The sequence below is a fragment of the Mus pahari genome, chromosome 3, assembly GCF_900095145.1.
Source record: "Mus pahari chromosome 3, PAHARI_EIJ_v1.1, whole genome shotgun sequence".
In the NCBI taxonomy this organism is placed as follows: domain Eukaryota; kingdom Metazoa; phylum Chordata; class Mammalia; order Rodentia; family Muridae; genus Mus; species Mus pahari.
Genome location: NC_034592.1, coordinates 93,190,835 through 93,199,387, shown reverse-complemented (window position 1 = coordinate 93,199,387; position 8,553 = coordinate 93,190,835). Strand labels below are relative to the sequence as shown.

Genomic DNA, 8,553 nt, shown 5'->3' with positions numbered 1-8,553 from the left:
ATAAAACCAGAGACACTGAAACTTATAGAGGAGAAAGTGGGGAAAAGCCTCGAAGATATGGGCATGGGGGAAAAATTCCTAAATAGAACTGCAAAGGCTTGTGCTGTAAGATCGAGAACTAACAAATGGGACCTCATAAAACTGCAAAGCTTCTGTTAGGCAATACACACTGTCAATAAGACAAAAAGGCCACCAACAGATTAGGAAAGTATCTTTACCAATCCTACATCAGATAGGGGGCTAATATCCATTATATATAAAGAACTCAAGAAGACGGACTCCAGAAAACCAAATAACCCTAGTAAAAAATGGGGCACAGACCTAAACAAAGAATTCTCAACTGAGGAATATCGAATGACTGAGAAACACCTCAAAAAATGTTCAATATCCTTAATCATCAGGGAAATGCAAATCAAAACAACCTTGAGATTCCACCTCACATCAGTCAGAATGGCTAAGATCAAAAATTCAGGTGACAGAAGATGCTGGCGAGGATGTTGAGAAAGAGGAACACTCCTCCATTGTTGGCAGGACTGCAAGCTTGTAAAATCATTCTGGAAATCAGAATGGCAGTTCCTCAGAAAATTGGACATAGTACTACCGGAGGATCCAGCAATACCTCTCCTGGGCATATATCCAGAAGATGTCCCAACTGGTAATAAGAACACATGCTCCACCATGTTCATAGCAGCCTTATTTNTAATAGCCAGAAGCTGGAAAGAACCCTGATGTCCCTCAACAGAGGAATGGATACAGAAAATGTGGTACATTTACACAACGGAATACTACTCAGCTATTAAAAACAATGAATTTATGAAATTCCTTGGCAAATGGATGTATCTGGAGGGTATCATCCTGAGTGAGGTAACTCAAATCACAAAAGAACTCACATGATATGCGCTCACTGATAAGTGGATATCAGCCCAGAAACTTAGAATACCCAAGATACTATTTTTAAAACACATGAAACTTCAGAAGAACGAAGACCAAAATGTGGACACTTCGCTCCTTCTTAGAATTGGGAACAAAACTCCCATGGAAGGGATTACAGAGACAAAGTGTGGAGCTGAGACGAAAGGATGGACCATCCAGAAACTGCCCCACCCAGGGGTCCATCCCATAATCAGCCACCAAACACAGACACTATTGCACATGTCAGCAAGATTTTGCTGAAAGGACCCTGATATAGCTGTCTCTTGTGAGGCTATGTCAGTGCCTGTCAAACACAGTAGTGGATGCTCACAGTCAGCTATTGGATGGAACACAGGGCTCCCAATAGAGGAGCTAGAGAAAATACTCAAGGAGCTGAAGGAGTCTGCAACCCTATAGGTGGAACAACAATATGAACTAACCAGTACCCCCTGAGCTCGTGTCTCTAGCTGCATACGTAGCAGAAAATGGCCTAGTCAGTCATCATTGGGAAGAGAGGCCCCTTGGTCTTGCAAACTTTATATGCCCCAGTACAGGGGGAACACCAGGGCCAAGAAGTGGGAGTGGGTGGGTAGGGGAGCAGGGGGGGGAGGGTATAGGGGACTTTGGGGATAGCATTTGAAATGTAAATGAAGTAAATACCTAATTAAAAATTGGGGAAAAAATGAAGAAACAAAAGAGCCAGAGGTAAGATTTTTTTGGTGAGAATAAAGCAAGTCTATAGATAACAGTAGACTATTGATCCATTCCTGAAAGACTGGGTATAAAAGAGGACCATGAAGGGGCTTTCACTGGCAATATTTAAACTAAAGAGTAGATGGCATTTAAGAGCCTTTTCTGCTCCAAAATTGTATGATTAACCTATATGTTAGGAAATATAAGAAAATGAATGCTGAAATGATAGCAAGTAGGATTATTAGTTTATACCTATATAGTTCTCAAATATAAATAACAATTAAATTAATAAAAGTACATAAAAATACATAGACTCCAAAAGGTAATTTAATCATGTATAGGCCCTGAAAATTTTCTACATAAAGATTAAAAACTTTCTTTAAAAAAAAATAAAGATACTTCGGTGGCATTAAGGATTCTTCCCATTCTAGACATACACTGTTATTATACATATATTATGTAATGACTGCAGCAATAAATTAAGTCTGCCAATATGCACTCCTCATCCTGTGAGTTGTAATTTAGTTCATATGTTTGGATTAGAATCTATTTCCCCACTTCCCATCAAGTAGTAAGCACTGCTTATCTGTTTTCCTGGAAGCCCCAGTGCTTAGTAGAATGTTGTTTACTAAAGCAGGATTGAATTATGAAATGTAGCTTGAGCTTTTTTTTTCTGTTAATATACAGTAACTATTATTAATGAATATGATAGAAAGGCTTTGCCCAGGTCAGTATGGTGGCAACAGTGATGATCACATGAGTTATTCTCTGTCAGGAACCATAGCAGACACTTCATACTCATGTCATTCAACCTGTGTAACAATTACGCAAGGCTGGCTCACAAATGGAGGAACTTAGTAATTTTTCCATATGTTATTACTAGTAAGACAGAAAGTGGACCCAGATACAAATCAAAATCTCTTGACTAAGAAAAAGAAAATGCTTCTAATCAGGTGTACAGAAGCACAATGACATGGCTACGAATTATTCCAAACTCAAGTAGTAAATTCTGATTCGACACAGTTTAGAACAGGGACCTAGTCTCATTTACAGTTTCTATCTGGCTTAAACCTTTTTGTCAGTCACTGATTTGACTGCCTTACTAACATGAGGGAAGAATATCAGTACTGATGGTGGGCTACTTTCTTTTTCTATTGCCTTTCATAGCATTAACAGTATAGTCACTTTATAGTGTCTATTGATTTGATGGATAACTACAGTGGGACAGGATGCTCTTTAAAATAAAAAGAAATCTTAAATATCTGTAAATACTGGTTCAATAATGAGAATACCTCCCAAGGCAAAACCATTCCTACGGACTGAAATAGTTCTTATCATACACTGAGTATAATAGCAAGTACTATTTATTAGCTCTGTGGATTTCATATTTTCTAACATCAAAGGTCAAGAAAATCTTCCAAAACCCAAGGTAGGAACTGGACAAAGTGGAATGATGTCACCAACAAAATTAGTTCTACTCCAGTAATCCCCATTCATATTATAATGAGCAACAGCCAGCTTTGGCTTTTTTGTACTAGCAAGGCGAATGAGCTCCTACTGAAAAGGGCGGCAGAAACTGCATGATTAGTGACTGCTTTCTGGCCTCCTGGCACTTTTTTCTTTTCTTTCTTTCTTTCTTTCTTTCTTTCTTTTTTCTTTTTTTTCGTGATCTTCAGCATCACAGGTGGGCAGGCAGGGCCGGTCTTGCCTGAGGCTACAACTGGCTCCAGACTGACCCAGGAGCCTCTCTGCACAAAAGCTCCTCCCATTAAGTAAAGCTCAGAAGTCGCACACTCACGTGTGCAGCCCAAGCAGGACATTCCGAATTTGGAATCCGGAAGGAACCTCACACTCTAGGAGGCTGGACTGTGAGAGAACTCAGTTTAAGTCAGAGAAAGGGACCAGCTTCCCCTCGGGATTCAGAGGCGAAGCCCAGAACCTCGGTGCTGAGAAAGGCTCGCCTTGTCAAGCGGTAGCTCCGGACCTACCGCCCGCCGAAAGCTACTTTGTCGTCTGACGCCGGACCCTCCACTCCGGTGACCCTCGAATCAACCCACGCGTCCCCAGACACAGCGTCCACCTCACTCACCTAGAGTAAGTGACCGCGACAACTTGGTAGAGTTGGCTTCCAGGCGCTCCAAACACAGCCACAAATTCAAACCCAAGCCAGCTTCCCCAGCTATCCATCTCATTGGCTGCCGTTCGGATGACGTCATCACGTCAGACGTTTTCCCGGGCGTCTCGCAGTTTGGCGCCAGAGGCTGGGCCTTAGAAGCCGGAGGAGAAGCTGCTTTTCTGGGCGTCGCCGTGGCAACGCGCGCGGTCGTTTCCGGCAGCCGTGACGGAGGTGGGCGGAGCTCGGGCGGCGGTGCAGGTGGGAAGCAGCCACCTGGGATGTTTAGTAATGCCACAGTCCCTGGGTCTGGGGTGTCATGGGCTTTGAGCGATGTGTTTCTCTTAGCGGGAGAGGCGGAGTCTGCGGGCCTGTAAAAGGGCCTGGGTTATTTTGTCTTTTTCCCTTTCTGGTTAGGTTTCCAAGGATTAGGTCTCATGGTTTGGAAGGTGTGGTGCCTCCATGTGAATTAATTACAAGTCCAAGTGTTCTGGCTCCAGGTCCCAAGTCTTCCTTTTCTTTTGTCAAGGCTTCCTGGCCTGCTTCCATTATTGCTGATTGAAAATATTTGGTATTTGCGAAAATATTTGCTATTTGCCAGCATTTAACATGCTCCAAGTATGACATTACAAACTAAAATTACTTAGGTATATTGGCCTAGTATTATTGGATCATGGGATTCTTGTTCCAGATTGCATTATGTCTGAATCTATACTTTAGAAAGAAAAATGGATTGGAAACATGGGGAATATTTTTCCTAAGATAACTCATTTAAAATTTGGCAGGGTATCTTATATTTGTATTGTTGGCTAGGTAAGCCTTTTATCAGTGAGTTGACATTCTCAACCCTTCAGAAAAATTTAGTAGTATGATCTGATACACTGTTATTGTTTATATGACTCTATTTAGTAAGCAACTCTTGCAGATTTTAGGAGCATATTAGTACACACTGAGGTCAACATCCCTTCCCTCCTGGAGTTTAGATTTCTGTAAAAATAGGACGTTACAGGGCAGAGGATTTATGCATGTGTGTCTGTATGTCTGTCTGTATTTATGTATGTATGTATGTGTCTGTCTATCTATCTATCTATCTATCTAACCTATTTTATATTTTAAACAAGGTCTTGCCCGGTAGTCATGGCTGGCCTGGAACTTGCCATGTAGACACAAGTGGGTTGGAACTCACAGAGATCTTCTGGCCTCTGTTTCACATGTGCTGAGATTAAAGGCATAGGCCACCGCACCCAGCAGTGCAGAGCACTACTATTAGTCACTATTGTGCTGAAATCCCATAGATTATGATCATGTCTTACATCTACTGAAGAAAATCAGGAGAGTTACAAATTATACATTATGCTTGTTTTATGAATTTTTTTGAGCCCTGGAAGTGACTACTTATTTCTTATTGTATTATATGTACCAACTAATGCCATCATCATTTCTGTGACGCTGGTTTGGTAATAAAAATGAGGAGAGTTTGCAAGGCAGTGGTGGCGCACACCTTTAATCCCAGCACTTGGGAGGCAGAGGCAGGCAGATTTCTGATTTCAAGGCCGGCCTGCTCTACAGGGTGAGTTCCAGGACAGCCAGAGCTACACAGAGAAACCCTGTCTCAGAAAAAAAAAAAAAAATGAGGAGAGTTCATTTTGTTTTAAATATTCTTTCCATATATAGTGCTAGACCTTTGGTGTCTCAGGCATTTTTTTTTCTTTTTTTCTTTTTTCTTTTCTTTCTTTCTTTTTTTTTTTTTTTTTTTTTTTTGGTTTTTCGAGACAGGATTTCTCTGTATAGCCCTGGCTGTCCTGGAACTCATTCTGTAGACCAGGCTGGCCTCAAACTCAGAAATCCATCTCAGGCATATTTTTAACCCCTTAAACATTACCTTACTCTATTCTCAAAACAAACTATAAGATATAAACATATTGTTTTGATTCCATTAGGAGAAAACTGAAGTGTTAGGAAAAACTTCTACAGGGAAGTATTTCTCTTGTAAAAGAAACCAAGTCAAAATTAGCCATTTGTTTTTAAAATACTTTCTAGGTCAAGTGACTATAATATCTTTTAATTTAGTTTGAAAATATATCTTGTTATCTTGAAAAGTCATATTGGTAAATGACTAAGTAGACATGTACATGTCATCTTTGTCTTGTTTTGACATCCACACTGTATAGGTTTCTTAGTGTTACAAGTGTTGCCACACCTAATCCAAATACTACCCATTTAATTTCAGTTCTGCATTGTACTTACTTGATAGCAGGGTTCCACTTATGAGATCCATACTCTCCAGGAATCATACATTTGGTTAAAACAGAGGTTTTAACAATACAACCAATACTATTATTGTGCAGTTGTCAACTCATGAGTTTGGCAGAAGTAATAACAGGACGAGAGAACCTCATGCTTTCTAACAAAATTAAAGAGTTGGGGCAGGGGACCGGAACTTCCCAAATGTACAGGTTAAGAAGGTTGAAATTTCCACCTTTGGTTAGAAATTGGATGATGTATGGAGCCATTATAAAATCAATGTATTTTTATAGTAGACAGAAAATTGAAAGTTACATTTAAACTTTCACCAGACATCAAAACAATTTTTAAAACAAACAAAACGAAACAAAACAAAACCCTTAAAAGTGAGATCTTGTTTTTCCAGGAAGATCTGACCCACAACACCCTTTCACAGGGAGCAGCAGCGGAACTAAAGGCAGACACACCTCAGTTGCTCCGACGGAAGGACAAGGGCCCGTCTGTCCGTTCTTACAAGTTTCCCCCACTCGGGACTTAGGTGTACGCAAATCCCGTTCTTCTGCGTTTTAGCGTTGCGGCCGACCCAACTTTTTTTTTTTTTTTTTTTTTTTTTGTTGCCTCAGGTGAGGAGAAGTCCCTAGTTCAGGGTTGGAGACAGGGCTCTTTTGGTGTTGAGGTTGTGGGGAGTGTGAATCCTCTGCCTATAAGGAAACAAGCCCCTCCTCCGCCCCCTCCGGTGTACTTGGCCTGGCTTTGGAGAACCCCAGCCTTCCCACCCTTCCCTTTGAAGATTGGCCTGGAAAAGCGGGGATCCTTTGACTAAGGGGCGCATTCCCCCCTTTTCCACCCTCCGCTGCCTTAGCCCCCGCCCCCAGCCCCCAGGTCGCGTTTCTAGCTTTAAAATTAGATTTATAACTTTTCCTCACGGGGCTAACTAATAGTAATTGTTAGGGTCCTGAAGGAAGGACTATTTATAAGGCTCCAGTCTGTAATCCCACAATTGAACATGGCCAGTTTTGTGGTTTCCACGACGTCAGGTAACTTTGCCCGTGTAGAAAAGTTAAATGATCCAGTAACATTGAAATCTGCCTTAGAGGCCAGGTTTACTGACTGGCAGTAAATTAAACAATCTCACAAGATTGCAGAGAGACCTGCTTTCTTTGGTAGGAGACTGGGCTACAAAGAAGGAATTTCCTTTATAGTTTGCACTCAAAGATTTTTTTTTTTTTTAATGGCACTATCCCAGCAAAGAGGGTTACTACAAATAATCTAAGGTATATATATATATATATATATATATATATATATATATATATTCCTTAGATTATTTATTTATTATTATTAGATTATTCCTTTATTATTCCTTAGATTATTATATATATATATATTCATTTATTTGTAACCCCTTCTCCATGTTTACCTGGGTTACAAGCTAGCTATCTGTCTGTCTGTCTATCTATCTATCTATCTATCTATCTATCTATCTATCTTTCCATCTATAATAATTAGGCTTTACCTTGAACATAGATAAATGAATGCATAAAATTTGAGTACAATAAAGAATAAAATGCCATTACAAATAATTTGTTGTCCAAATTGTTTATTGCTTTACCCCCACATTGTTTTGAGGTTTTTATTGGCAGCAGTGCTTCCTTTAAAAAAAAAAAAGTCAAAATTGGCCCAAGGGCCAGCTCAGTGGTTGTGTGTGTTCTGCTGGGGACCTGAGTTCAGTTCTCAGGACCCACATCATCCTACTTACCACTGTCTGTAACTGTAGCTCTGGGGACGCAATGCCTTTGGTCTCTGGGTACCTTCATTCTTGTGTAACCCCAAATATAAAGATCAAATAGTAAAACTGTTTGGGCATAGAGTATAGGTTGTTTATTCCAGATTCTGTTCTTTTGCCTAAACACTGTGTGCCCTTTATTGGTGATCTCACAACACTGTTACTTCTAAGTAGAAGCAAAGCTCTACTTAGGTATAGCTCCAAGGTATAGGAGACTGTTTCCATTAACAATCTAATTCAAAAGATACTATATAGAAACATAGTTTATGTAGTGTGCCTTTAAATTGCATGGTTACATTAAATACTTCCATTAGGTTATGTTTGTAACACTGAAGATAAAAGATTTCACACTCTGAAGATAAGCCTTTTGCATTATAGTTATAGTTATGGCTCTGACTATGTGGCAAGCTATTTTTTTCTTTAATGTGTAATATAGGAATAATCATGTTTAACTCCAAGAATTGTGATAACAATCAAAGGAGGCACAAAGAATATTGTTTAGATTTGTTGGCACTTACAGCTGAATAAAAATGACTATTATTTTGAAAAAATTAAAATAAAGGGTAGTTGTACTTGAATTTTGTAATTTATCTGGAGAACTTAAAGAGTAATTAACCATTTTTTAAATTTGTTGATGCTGAAGATCTAGAAATTCCCTTTTTTATCTCTAGTTTTTTTTTTTTTTTTTGCCACCTCCACACTTTCACTATTTTTCATTGTCACATCATTTAGCAGATTATTTCTAAGACAAATTTGATGTATTATCTTTAAGGAAACATCTTTTTTCTTTCTTTCTTTCTTTTTT

The 8,553-nt window shown here is 39.5% G+C and overlaps 1 protein-coding gene across 1 annotated transcript in view; it reads left to right on the top strand.

Moving 5' to 3' along the window:
• Positions 1–3,911: 3,911 nt before the first annotated feature.
• Positions 3,912–8,553, top strand: part of Mettl15 (methyltransferase like 15) — a 175,145-nt gene continuing 170,503 nt past the window's right edge. The window contains exon 1 of the mRNA XM_029537015.1: positions 3,912–3,952. The gene's annotated coding sequence lies outside the window, so the exon portion shown is untranslated. The remainder of the gene's footprint in view (positions 3,953–8,553) is intronic.